The sequence below is a fragment of the Dendrobates tinctorius genome, unplaced genomic scaffold, assembly GCF_039654945.1.
Source record: "Dendrobates tinctorius isolate UK_male_01 unplaced genomic scaffold, ASM3965494v1 ptg000127l, whole genome shotgun sequence".
NCBI classification, from domain to species: domain Eukaryota; kingdom Metazoa; phylum Chordata; class Amphibia; order Anura; family Dendrobatidae; genus Dendrobates; species Dendrobates tinctorius.
The window spans coordinates 4,551,248-4,566,608 of NW_027361795.1; the positions used below are offsets into that span (position 1 = coordinate 4,551,248).

The 15,361-nt window shown below is 41.7% G+C and overlaps 1 pseudogene; it reads right to left on the minus strand.

Annotated features, from left to right (window-relative positions):
* Positions 1-2,983: 2,983 nt before the first annotated feature.
* On the minus strand, positions 2,984-8,103 carry LOC141047470 (piwi-like protein 1 pseudogene; annotated as a pseudogene).
* Positions 8,104-15,361: the final 7,258 nt, after the last annotated feature.

The window sequence follows — 15,361 nt, forward strand, 5'->3', positions numbered from 1 at the left end:
CGAACCATTGTCTACCCCCCGATCCACCGTCATCCATTCTTCAACCCGGGGTGGTTATAGCGGAGTTGTCATCGGAACTGGAGCGGGAGATTGTGGGGGCTCAACCTTTAGCTCCAAGGTCCAAACCCGCTGATAAATTCTTTGTCCCACAACACTTGCATTTTGATCTCCTGCGAGAATTCCATGACTCTAAATTGGGTGCTCACCCATGGATTACAGCCATGTGTGAGGCAATAAAAAGAGTTTTTTGGTGGCCATTAATGTCTGCAGAGATTAAGAAGCATGTCACTGCATGTGGGGTTTGCGCATGTTCTAAGAGCTCTCATTGCCGGCCGGCCAGGGAATTGGTACCCTTACCAATTCCGAGAAGACCTTGGACTCATTTGTCCATGGACTTCATCACTAACCTTCCTCCATCCTGGGGTAATACGGTAATTTGGGTAATTGTGGATAGGTTTTCTAAGTTGGCACATTTTGTACCCATTTTGGAAACTAGACCCCCTAAGGAACTTATCTAGATGTGTGGTGAGAACTTTGAACCCCCAAGGGCTTCACAGAAGTTTATAATGCCCAGGCATGAAAATAAAAAAATCGTATTTTTTCCACAAACGTGATCAATTAGTCCCCAATTTTTTTACTTTCCCAAGGGTAACAGGAGAAATTGGACCCCAAAAGTTGTTGTCCAATTTATCCTGAGTACGCTGATACCCCATATGTGGGAGAAAACTACTGTATGGGCACACGTTGGGTCTCGGAAGGGAAGTAGTGACGTTTTGGAATGCAGACTTTGATGGAATGGTCTGCGGGTGTCATGTGCGCTTGGAGAGCCCCTGATGTACCTAAACTATTGAAACCCCCCACAAGTGACCCCATTTTGGAAACTAGACCCCCCACGGAACTTATCTAGATGTGTGGTGAGCACTTTGAACCCCCAAGTGCTTCACAGAAGTTTATAACGCCCGGGCGTGAAAATAAAAAAATCTTTTTTTTTCACAAGAATTATATTTTTGCCCCCAATTTTCTATTTTCCTAAGGGTAACAGGAGAAATTGGACCCCAAAAGATGTTTTGCAATGTCCTGAGTAGGCTGATACCCCATATGTGGGGGTAAAACACTGTTTGGGCGCATGGCAGAGCTTGGAAGGGAAGGACCACCATTTGACTTTTTCAACTCAGAATTGGCTGGAATTGAGATCAGACGCCATGTTGCATTTGGAGAGCCCCAGATGTGCCCAAACAGTGGAAACCCCCAATTCTAACTCCAGCCCTAACCCCAACACACCCCTAACCCTAATCTCAGCCCTAACCCTAGCCCTAACCCTAGCCCTAGCCCTAACCCTAGCCCTGGCCCTAACCCTAGCCCTAGCCCTAACCCTAATGGGAAAATGGAAATAAATACATTTTCTTTTAATTTTATTATTTTTCCCTAACTAAGGGGGTGATAACGGGGGGTTTGATTTACTATTTATGGCAGGTTTTTATGTTTGGCAGCTGTCACACGCTAAAAGACGCTTTTTATTGTAAAAATAGTTTTTGCATCACCACATATTGAGAGCTATAATTTTTCCGTATTTTGACCCACTGAGTCATGTGAGGTCTTATTTTTTGCAGGACAAGTTCATGTTTTTATTGGTGCCATTTTCGCGCACGTGACATTTTTTGATCGCTTTTTATTCCGATTTTTGGGACGCAGAATGAACAAAAAACAGCGTTTCTTGAATTTCTTTTGGGGGGTGCGCTTACACCGTTCCTCGTGCGATAAAATTGATAAAGCCCTTTTATTCTTCTGGTCAGTACGGTTACAGCGATACCTCAATTAGGTCGATTTTTTATGTTTTGTCGGTTTTATGCAATGAAAACTATTTTATATAAAAAATAATTATTTTTGCATCGCTTTATTCTGCGAGCTATAACTTTTTTATTTTTTCGCTGATGATGCTGTGTTGTGGCTCGTTTTTTGCGGGACAAGATGACGTTTTCAGCGGTACCATGGATATTTATATGCGTCTTTTTGATTGCGCGTTATGGCACTTTTTGTTCGCGGTATGATAATAAATCATTATTTTTTGCTTCGTTTTTTATTTTTATTTTTTAAGGGGTTGGCTAAAGGGGTGAACTAATGGGACAGTTTTATAGGGCAGGTCGTTACGGATGCGGCGATACCAAATATGTGTACTTTTACTGTTTTTTTTTTATTTCCAAAAAATGAATTTATTGGGGGAATATTCTTTTTTTTTTTTCTAATTTATTTGGTGATTTTTTAAAAATTATTTTAACACTTTTTTTTTAACTTTATTACATTGTCCCAGGTGGGACAACACTGTCCTGTGACAGATCGCTGATCTGTCACATCACAGATCACTGTGCAAGGGGTTAACATGTGACACATTGTGGCGGGTGTCAGCTGTGATAATCAGCTGACACCCGGCCGCGATCAGTGGCGCTCACCACGTGGGCGCCGCTGATCGCTATGACGTACTATCCCGTCCCTGGTAATTAAGTCCCAGGGCACATGGACGGGATAGTACGTCATATGAGATTAAGGGGTTAATGTGTTTTGGTGTCTCATATGTATGAGGTTAATAAAAGTATTCTATTTTACTTTTTCTTTTGTGGCTCTTTTTTACTCCAGTTTTCTATGTATACACTATAAAATGTTGCCTGTATTTTTATTTTTTACAGCAAAATAATGTCACTGACTAGGGAAGTGTGGCGTTCTCATGTGGTGTATGGCTGAGAGTTGTACTCCTGACAGGGTATGATGTAGCATTCTGTCAGGAGAAGAGTCGTTCCTTCACAAATTACACAAACAAGAATCTGCACAATACAATGTTTGCACAGTAACTTCCTCTAGGCAGAAGTTGATGATGGTGGTAGTAGTTCATGCATTTGAGCCCCAGTCATGAAGCAGCCATAAGAATTTGAAACATAACTTTTTTACTGAAGGTAATGTGGCAAATTATTATTTACAAACAGCAGTAAACTCAAGTGAAGGACAGAAGTTTACTGTCAAAACATAGTCCCCAATCCCAAAGTTCTTTCTGTACATTGTCATCTCTGTGAATATGGTCCAAAAATGTCCCCACTTGTTTTTCTCTCTGTTCTGGTACCAGTCAAGTGTGATTTGATAGCTCTTTGATTACAGAATAATCAGCTCTCATTCTATCAGATAATCCTGTTAAATTGCAGAGTTCTGGAATCTGAATAATAGGCCCTGTTGGTATTTTTCCTGGACCTATTGCTTTTTTTGGGATTGTGTATGAGAGCAGACTGTTTGAAGTCTGTGATCTGCGTGCTCTGTTGATTTTTTGTAATAAATGATAAACCTGATTTCACAGCCACCTGACTTCACTAAATTCCAGTTGATATCATCAAGACGATATGTACGATTGTTGTATTTGGTCTGTCCAATCAGTTCTTTACTGTGAGCATCACAGAAGGCATGTGATCCAATTTTCGAGTGCAAATTGTACATTACATTCAGAACAGTTTCACTTCAAAGGACTTTGTGGCTCACATCAATGCACAACATGATACTAGTCTCATACTGCAAAATTGAGGTGGTAAATCCTTGCCACACAGGTTGTGTGTTCTGACTTCTGTAACCTCATTTTGGCAATAATAATTCAGACCTATTTGCTTTATATTCATCATCTTCAGAAGCCTTCGGAATATAATATTGTAAAAGTGAAAGCAGGTTGGTGAAGTTAGTGGTAACTCATTTGTCAAAGTAATTGTAACCTTTACTATTTCTCCATTGCGTGTGCAGCTAACCACCTCATTTATCTTATTTAGTTTCTTTGGCAAGAAAAGAACAGCTCCATCAAAACCACGTGCTTTTCCTATTAATTCATCATGATTAGTGTTGAGCATTCCGATACCGCAAGTATCGGGTATCGGCCGATACTTGCTGTATCGGAATTCCGATACCGACTTCCGATATTTTTTCAATATCGGAATTCGGCATCGGAAGTTCAGTTGATTGACGGCCTGACGTCATCATGATGCGCGGTGTGTGCGCATCATGATGCGCCGTCATTTCGGGCCTTCCGGGGGTCTCTGCCGGCCTGCCGGGGGGCTGTGCCGGCCTGCCGGGGGGCTGTGTGGACTGCCCGGGGTCTGTACCGGCCTGCCGGGGGGCTGTGCCGGCCTGCCGGTGGTCTGTGCACCCTGTGGGGGTCTGTACCGGCCTGCCGGGGGGCTGTGCCGGCCTGCCGGGGGGCTGTGCTGATGTCCGGGGGTCTGTGCAAGCATCGTCCGATGGGACTATAAGTCCCATTGGGCGATGCCTGCTACCATGACAGTGATTGACACATTAGCCAATGATGGGACAGTAGTAGTCCCATCATCCGGCTAATGTGTTAAATGTTAAAAAAAAAAAAAATACTACATACATACTACATGCATGCTACATACATACTACATGCTACATACATACTACATATATACTACATACATACTACATACATACTACATACATACTACATGCATGCTACATACATACTACATGCATGCTACATACATACTACATGCTACATACATACTACATGCATGCTACATACATACTACATATATACTACATACATGCTACATACATACTGCATGCTACATACATACTACATACATACTACATACATACTACATGCATGCTACATACATACTACATATATACTACATGCATGCTACATACATACTACATACATACTACATACATACTACATACATACTACATACATACTACATGCATGCTACATACATACTACATGCATGCTACATGCATACTACATGCTACATACATACCACATACATACTACATACATACTACATACTACATATATACTACATGCATGCTACATACATACTACATGCTACATACATACCACATATATACTACATACATACAATACATACTACATACATACTACATACATACTACATGCTACATACATACTACATATATACTACATATATACTACATGCATGCTACATACATACTACATGCTACATACATACCACATACATACTACATACATACTACATACATACTACATGCTACATACATACTACATATATACTACATGCATGCTACATACATACTACATGCTACATGCATGCTACATACATACTACATACATACTACATGCTACATACATACCACATATATACTACATACATACAATACATTCATACAATACATACATAGACATACAGTACATATAACATAGAGTAACATACTTACCAATACTTGTCACATTGTTCCCCGAAGCCATTGTCTTTTCCGGAATAAATATTAACATAACAAACCACAAAAATACTCACCCACGATCCGAAGCAGTCCACGAGTGTGTCCCACGACGATCTTGGGTAGAGAACGGCAGCATCAGATCATGCTGCCGTTCTCTACGGGCTGCAGGAATCCAATGACGGAAGGTAGGTATCCTTCCGCACTGTATTCCTCCGCCACTTAAAAAAAAAAAGTCCCTAGTCTCACTTTATGCCATTGCTGCGTGGGAATTTCCCACACAGCAATGGCATAAAGTAAGACTAGGGACTTTTTTTTTTTAAGTGGCGGAGGAATACAGTGCGGAAGGATACCTACCTTCCGTCATTGGATTCCTGCAGCCCATAGAGAACGGCAGCAACAGCTGATGCTGCAGTTCTCTACCCAAGATCGTCGTGGGACACACTCGTGGACTGCTTCGGATCGTGGGTGAGTATTTTTGTGGTTTGTTATGTTAATATTTATTCCGTAGACGACAATGGCTTCGGGGAACAATGTGACAAGTATTGGTAAGTATGTTACTCTATGTTATATGTACTGTATGTCTATGTATGTATTGTATGAATGTATTGTATGTAGTATGTATGTAGTATATATGTGGTATGTATGTAGCATGTAGTATGTATGTAGCATGCATGTAGTATGTATGTAGCATGCATGTAGTATGTATATGGTATGTATGTAGCATGTAGTATGTATGTAGCATGCATGTAGTATATATGTGTTATGTATGTGGTATGTATGTAGCATGCATGTAGCATGCATGTAGTATATATGTAGTATGTATGTAGCATGTAGTATGTATGTAGTATGTATGTAGCATGCATGTAGCATGCAGTATGTATGTAGCATGCATGTAGTATATATGTAGTATGTATGTAGCATGTAGTATGTAGCATGCATGTAGTATATATGTAGTATGTAGCATGTAGTATGTATGTGTTATGTATGTAGCATGTAGCATGCATGTAGCATGCATGTAGTATGTATGTAGTATATATGTGGTATGTATGTAGCATGCAGTATGTATGTAGCATGCATGTAGTATATATGTAGTATGTATGTTGCATGTAGTATTTATGTAGTATGAATGTAGCATGTATGTAGTATGCATGTTGTATGTATGTAGCATGTAGTATGTATGTAGTATGTATGTAGCATGCATGTAGCATGCAGTATGTATGTAGCATGCATGTAGTATATATGTAGTATGTATGTAGCATGTAGTATGTAGCATGCATGTAGTATATATGTAGTATGTAGCATGTAGTATGTATGTGTTATGTATGTAGCATGTAGCATGCATGTAGCATGCATGTAGTATGTATGTAGTATATATGTGGTATGTATGTAGCATGCAGTATGTATGTAGCATGCATGTAGTATATATGTAGTATGTATGTTGCATGTAGTATTTATGTAGTATGAATGTAGCATGTATGTAGTATGCATGTTGTATGTATGTAGCATGTAGTATGTATGTAGTATGTATGTAGCATGCATGTAGCATGCAGTATGTATGTAGCATGCATGTAGTATATATGTAGTATGTATGTAGCATGTAGTATGTAGCATGCATGTAGTATATATGTAGTATGTAGCATGTAGTATGTATGTGTTATGTATGTAGCATGTATGTAGCATGCATGTAGTATGTATGTAGTATATATGTGGTATGTATGTAGCATGCAGTATGTATGTAGCATGCATGTAGTATATATGTAGTATGTATGTTGCATGTAGTATTTATGTAGTATGAATGTAGCATGTATGTAGTATGCATGTTGTATGTATGTAGCATGTAATTTTTTTTTTTTTTTTTTTTTTTTACATTTAACACATTAGCCGGATGATGGGACTACTACTGTCCCATCATTGGCTAATGTGTCAATCACTGTCATGGTAGCAGGCATCGCCCGATGGGACTTGTAGTCCCATCGGACGATGCCTGCACAGACCCCCGGAGCCTGCACAGACCACCGGCAGGCCGGCACAGCCCCCCGGCAGGCCGGCACAGCCCCCCGGCAGGCCGGCACAGCCCCCCGGAGCCTGCACAGCCCCCCGGCAGGCCGGCACAGCCCCCCGGCAGGCCGGCACAGCCCCCCGGAGCCTGCACAGACCACCGGCAGGCCGGCACAGACCACCGGAGCCTGCACAGACCCCCTGGCAGGCCGGCACAGACCCCCGAAAGGCCCGTACAGACCCCAGAGAGGCTGTACAAGGGCAGGAAAGGGTTTTTCTTATTCCGATACCGGAAGTCCCATAGACTTGAATGGGACTTCCGGTATCGGAATCGGCGATACCGATACTTTTTTTAAAGATCGGCCGATACCATCCGATACGATACTTTGAAGTATCGGACGGTATCGCTCAACTCTAATCATGATGGTAAAGTAGAGTTGACCTCAGGGATCTAGATTCCATCTGTGGACTGTAGTCAACATGGTACTGGTACAAGACCCACTGGGTCTAGCAATCATTTTGACATAGTTTGTGCACAGCTCAATAGTTACCATAAAAAACAGATTTTGATTCTATGACATGTTGAATGGATTGTCTAGTGGAAACACCCATATCATGGAAGTCACGTCTACGACTACCACGCTCTCCATGTGACACATCTTGTAATCCAGCTGAAATGTCAAAATCTCTAGCTTCTGGTCTAGCAACAGCAGGGGCTCCTGCTCGACGTCCTTGTCCAACAAGTTCAGTATTAGTAGCTGATGGCTTGTCAGAATCCGGCCCAGGAACACCAGGCTTGGGTGGTTACAAGTCCTGGCCCCGTGCTCTTCCATGTGCTCTTGCTCTGGCTCTTCCAGTCATGATTTCATCTAGAAGCTTTCACCTTCATAGTCCACTGACAGAGTACAACACTGCCCAAGCATTTACCCTCTGCTCCACAGACTTTTTATTGGCGCAGTAACTGCCTCTAGGCAGAAGATGATGATGGTTGCAGTAGTTGGTGCATTTGAGCCCCAGCCATGATGCAGCCATAAGAATTTAAAACAGAAGTCTTTTTACTGAAGGCAATGGGGCAAATTATTATTTACAAACAGCAGTAAACTGAGGTACAAGATTACACTCATGGTTGAAGATTGCTGTGTATCTGCAGACAGGCAGATCTTAGTAACCTTTGGTTTCATTAAGTCTGATTATCTCTTCTTCAGCACTGTGCTCTGTTTCTGCCCTGAGGTAATTCTTCCTCATAGTGGTGCAATGGCAGTCTTCCTCATATGAAGACTATTAACTCCCCTTTTCGTGCCTGTCCCCTTTTTATGCAATGTCGGCAGTGAGAAAGTAGGTAATTCCTTCACCTACAAAATGGCTTCCTCTTCTCAAGATGTCCAACCACCAACTGCTACTTCAAATTTAAAATTCTCCCCCAGGACTTAGCTCGTCCCCTTCTATGTGACTGTAGAGCTCCAGTCATTGGCTGACTGCCCTGAGGCATTTTTCCAGAACCTTCGGCATATTAAAACAGATCTGGGTCACCTGATCAAGCCAGGAAGGAGAACATTAACCCTTTTTGTGCTGCCTGTCAGCAGGTCTCACAATGTATTTAAAATGCACAGTCCACATAAAAATTCACAGCATTTATATGAAAACACACTACATATACGGTATCCCATAGAAATGGCCACTTTGTGGGATACCACAGTAGCACACAGGAAAAACAGTTCAATGTAGGCCTGAAATGCCACAATTTTTAGCTCACAGATAGATGAGGCGTGTGACAGAGATACCACACTGTAAAATATGTGGTCTGTATTTTTTTTTACAGCAAAAGTGTCACTATCTAGGGTAGCACACAGCAAAAACAGTTGAATGTAAGCCTCAAATGCCACAATTTTTAGCCCACAGATAGATGAGGCGTGTGATGGAGATACCACACTTTCAATTATCTGGCCCTTTTTTTTTCTTTTTTGGCCAGTAAAATTGTGTAAATAAGTAGATTAAGACACGACAAAACCAATTCTATGGAGGCCTGAAATGGCACAATTTTGACCGCAATGATCCGTGTGGCAGACAAAACCCCGTGGAAAATATCTGCCCTCTAGCTAAATATTTTTTTTGCAGTTAAATACTTTTTTGGCAGCAAAATGATGTCAAGAAGTTGTATAAGACATGCCAACATTTTTTTACAGTGCCACAAAAATGGTAGAATTTTCTGCGCAATCAGATGTGATCGCTGGGACGAGCAAACCCGTTTAAAATAGCTGGATTTCACGCTGTACTATGAAAAGGATCTGGCTGTATTCTGCAGTATCAACAAGCAAATGAAGAAAAAAAGTGTGCTCTGGATTGCTTTTGAGTAAAATAATCAGGATTAAGATGCAAAAAAAATTATTCCTGGCCATTGATACCTGGGGCTATGTATATACGTCAATATATGTAATAGGCAGCAGACAGTAATGGAACGGACCCTCTTTCTTTATGTATGCAATGAATTATGCCACATACAATGCCTTCCTGACTACCAGTGATATCTATATACCCACGTACAGTGCCTGCCTGCCTTGCACTGATATGTATATACCCACATACACTCCCTGCCTACCTAGCACTGCAATCTATGTGCCACATAATTAGTCCTTAGAAGTACTGTTAATTTAGCTGGATTTGTGTGTTCAATTATGGTATACCCACAATAACTTTGAAACCCCCAAATCTGACCCTATCTTGACAGCAACTCTCCCTACACTATCTAATTATAAAGCTGAATGTGACGAGCAGGGCGGCGCCAGGTCTGATATAGACCTGATGACGCTGTGCAGCCAGCCAATCACTGTAATACCACAACCAACATGGCTGCGGCATTACAGTGCGTGGCAGACCATCCCTGCATGTTGATTGGTGCTCTAAAGAGTGCCAAACATGCAGGGCGGGGACCCGAACTCCCGCCGAATAATCCCAGAAATGCTCGACGCTCGCTGAGCACGAGTGCAGCGATGCTCGGGTAAGCACCGGATATGCTCGCTCATCACTACTGCTCACATATGAAAGTTACAATAAACAGAAGTTTATTTTAACTATCATCCATTTATTCAGTATCAAATATGAGTGCCATTCATACAGGTACGTACTCACCTTACCGTGTTTTCAGTGAGGTTATTGATGGTTGTAAGAGGAATGCTTTGTCATGCTGAATGCACTTGGAATGCAAATCATCAAGATCCACTGTTTGAATGTCCTGACAAAGACCCATTTTTCATATTTGACATTTCACTTTATGTGGTACCTTAGAATGCTCCTTCCATTCTCATACAGGAAAGATGTTTATTTTTGTATCATGTTAGCCAGTAGATAGAAAAATATTTAGAATTGAGAGTCCTCAGTGGTTGATACCTTTTAATGGCTAATTAAGTTAGCCATTAAAAGGTATCAACCACTGAGGACTCTCAATTCTGAATATTTTTTCTTCCGTTCTCATTGATTCTAAGAATGTTTTCATGTACTTTCGGTTTGTGGTAAATTTAGTTCAATATAATTTTCATTTATAACAATATCTGATATGTTCCAATTTTTTTGTAAAAAAGCAACTTTTAAACTTTTAATTTTTATGCACTTAAAACAAGTAGCCATACCACTTAAAATAGTTAATAAAAAATGTAACATACATTGGATATAAGAATTATACACACTCCTGTTAAAATTCCAGGCTTTTGGCATGTAAAAATGTCATACCAAGAATCATTTCAGAACTTTTTCCACCTTTAAAGGGAATCTTTTACCACTTCATGTGACCTATCTAAACAATTAACCCCTTTCCGACATTGGACGTATCCATACATCACGGTCGGATGGTAGTTATTGGATACGTCATATCTTTAATGTGTTAAAATTCCTGACACCCCTCCCCGCAATTATGATCACTGTGATTGGCTGTTCAATTCTGAACAGCCAATAACAGCGTTTCTCAGTGTTTCAGGCAATGAGATTGTCTGAAACACTGATGTCCAGCCTAGGATCGGTGCTGTAAGTTGCTGATCTGCTGATTGCTCCCTGTCCTTGCCATGTCTTTCCAAAATCACCCCTATCCCCTTTCTCCCTTTTTCCCCTCTTTCCTTTCTTTTACCCCTCAGCCCATCACCCCCTTCTGCCGCAGAGTGCTGATCAGTACTTGATCGCTGATCAGTATTTGATTGCTTGATTTTTGCCATTTTTTTTTAGATCGTCATGCAGCCGCCGAGCATTGATCAGTAATGGAAATCACTGATCAACATCCATACTTAGTTTTCCAGGACTTTTTTTGGCCTGGCTGGGAACACAGCCTCAGTGGCCAGCAGTAACCTTGATGATGTCACCGCTAGTCACTGATGCTTCGTTAGCAGCAGCTCATTCATCAGTGGTTCTAAGCCTGGACGGTCACATCTTGAAACTGTCCAGGTTGAAAACTGTTTATCCCCCAGACATGTATTACGGAGTGGGACAGAACGACGGACATGTGAAGGATATTGTTTTTTTTTAATTTGTTTTCTTACAGTAGACAAAGGATTTAAATGAATGGGTGTTAGGTGAGTATAACTGTGTTTGTTATTTTTAAATAAAAATGCAAAAGTGTGTTTTGTTTTATTTCAAATAAAAGACTTTATTCTGGCTGTATCTTAATTTACAAAATAAATATAGGATTAGTAATGGATAGGTGTCTGTACTTCGTGTCTCCCTCATCTAATTTTAGATTGTAAGATCTTGCGAGCAGGATCGTCATTATCTTTGCTTTAATTATTGAATTATCTTTAACTTTATTACTTATGACTGTTTTGTATGAATTGCTGAATTGTAAAGTGCTGTGGAGTATGTTGGTTCTAAATAAATAAAGATTACTATTATTATATTATTAATTGGTGCTGCTGATGCCTGGATTATTTGTAAAATTGTTAAACTTATGAAGGGAAATTGAATTTATGGAATTCAAAGAATTGAATTTTCAAATTTTTAAGTAATTTGACCTTTTCTGATCATTTTTCCTTTTCTGACCTGCCCTTCTTTGGATCGTATGCTCGGGGAAGTGGTGATTCTGCAGGTAGTGGTCCTACATGTGACGACTGTCCATCGTGCAAAGGCTTCACCAATTAGGGACCTCATATTTCCCTTGTAATACACCAATTTCCCAATCTAAAAACATTTAAGAATTTTAGAAAAAATTATCATTTTTGATAGAAAATTTCATTTAGGAATTCAAAGAATTGTAATAATTTAAAAAGATTGTAGCCTTTTCTCTCCTGCTCTGCTCTGGGTCTGCATATGAAACCTATAAACAGGCCAGCACCCACAATTAGAAGTAAAAATGACCAATCAGTGTAACAGGGTGTAAGAATAGTGTTACGGAAACTGCAGCTACAGACGCGGCCCAGCCCAAAAATGCCCCCATGCTGACCCACCACGACAGCGAGGGGCGGACGTTTCCCGGGGATGCTATATGGACCCTCTATACTGCAGAGGGGGACCTGGACCTACCCTAAACCAGAAATGGGCAGCGACCGGGGTTCTGTGGCAGCTGAGCATGTGGACAAGGAGAAGACAAGTAGGACTTGATAGCACCACACAACTTCAGGTATAAAGAACGTAAAGTTTACAAAAGTAAAGTCACACAGTACATAGACGAAACATGGCTATGCCAGGCTCCCGATTCCACACCTCCCAGGAGGGTACCACCCAGTGGACCCCAAGGCACCAACGGATCACTGAGGCACACATAGGCTGGACATCTGGACACAGGCAAGACATAAGGGTACATCAGGACACAGGCTGGACATCAGGACACAGGTTGGACATCAGGACACAGGCTGGACATCAGGACATCCGCAGACATCAGACAGGAATTGTTCGGTTACAGACATCTAAAACAACCTAAAGGCACCACTGCGGTCATTAGGCTCCAAGCTCCAGGCAGCGGTCATCAGGTACCAGATTGAGGTCGTCAGTCTCCGGGCATCGGACCTAGGAAGGAACTCAAGCGTTATGGTGCTAGAACTGCAGGATTGCTGGGCCTGCATGGAGCTAGCACCGCATGGTAGTCAGAGCGTAGAGTAGTAGATGCTCAGCAGGAACACTGGTTACCAGAGACTCAAAGTCATTGGGTGCGAGGCTCCAGTCACAGAGGGATTCCAGAAACATAACACAGCAGACACTGTTCAGACAGCATCAGGTACAGGACAAGTACAGAATCAATGATTCAGGCCTGGATATACTGCCTCCAGGACAGATGCAGGAACAGGACAAAGCAGGAATCAAGGCAGGGACTTTGGTACCAAAGCATAGACAGGAGAGGTCCAGGCACACAGACACAAAAAATACATGGCAAGGCTCAGGAACTCTGAGAGTAACTCTGGCAATGCCCAGCAGGGAAGGGGAAGCTTATATAGGAGCTGCCCCTCAGCAATAGATTGGGGACAGCATTTCAAGTACACACACTAACCCTGATAAAAGAAGGGGAGGTGTGGCCACGCACGCCCTAAGCACAAACAGAAACCATTACAGCACAATCAGTGCAGGAACTGAGGTTCAGGGCACCTGTCAGTGACTGCATGCCTAGACACACGTGGAAAGTTATGCACCAGCTGAAAATGACCTCGCAACCCGCAGACAGCTTCCACAGCGGCAACCAGGGACCGCACATGCGGATGGTCAAGCAGCAGAGCAGAGACCTAACAACACATGTACGTCTACGCAGCAGAGCAGGGAACTGAGCAGTCTCCATACAGGTAACAGCCAACAGTATCCCAGCTCAATTAGGGGGAAAGGAGCAAAGGGTTAAAGCAAAACCATGCATTGTCACGCCGACAAGCAGATACAGACAGAACAGCATGACAAATAGGTAGAAAGGGTTCAGTGCAAAAGTAATGAAACTCGTATCAAAGAAACCGCACCAGTCAGAACCAACTAATAAAAATAGGAAACTTTATTAAAGACATCAATATAAAAGCATATAGCTGATAGTAACTAGGAATATAACAGTAGTTTAACCCCCCGGAAGTAGGTACAGCGCCGAAACGCGTGTAGGGGTGGGGTGGGTGGCACCACAGATGTACAGGTAACCATTTGGCATTTAACTATCTAATTACACTCTGTTTGCTCAGCACTTCTTGTCCGGATTTGGTATACAGCCTTTCCGGCTTGCATTTGATTGCATGGACCCTGTCCTTTTTTATTATTTATCTGTATTTATATCTCAGGGTTACTAATTGCACCTTTTGCACTTGTACTTTGAGCTTATCAGGTCTTTACATTATATCTGTATGCCTATTGGTTTGCCAGTGTTTTTATTGTGGTTTCACCCTTTGGCTAAACTACTGTTATATTCCTAGTTACTTTCAGCTATATGCTTTTATATTGATATATTTAATAAAGCTTCATATTCTTATTACTTGGTTCTGACTAGAGTTGAGCGACTTTTGGTTTTTTAGGGTCGCGTTTCGTTTTGTGAAACCCGACTTTTCCAAAAGTCGGGTCGAGCAAGATCGTCCGATTATAGGGAAAAGTCGGGGTCGTCCCGAAACACGAAACCCAATGTAAATCAATGGGGAATAAAAGTCGGCAGTGAGAGGAGGACAGGAAACACACCAACAGTGCCCATTTGAATGCCAAAAGCATCAATTCTTCTTACTTAAGCTTGTCAACCTTAATTAACTTCATAATATAAGTTACGCACTGAAAAATGGGTGTTATTTGGCTAAAGTTGTGGGGGGGGAGGGCTGGCTGCAGGTTTTCATGTGCCCTGGGCGAAAGAGCGCCCCTTTAACACATACCACAACTCATCATGCTCCGATACGGCAGATAAATAGCGGTATAGTACAATGAAAAATACCTCACTTTTTACATCTCATGACGAGGCCCATCTATTTCTCCATACAGAATCATTGGTCCCATATAATGTTTGAAACAGTATATGATGAGCTCCACATAATGCTACAGTATATGTTGGTCCCCATGGATGAAGCTCCACTGTCTTATGGGCCCAAATAATGCTCCAAACATAATGGGCCCCATTTCTAATGCACTAGTGTATAATGGGCCCTGTAAATGCTGCTCCAGTGTCTGATGTCCACCTTTGGAATGTTCCAGTGTATGGTGGGCCCCA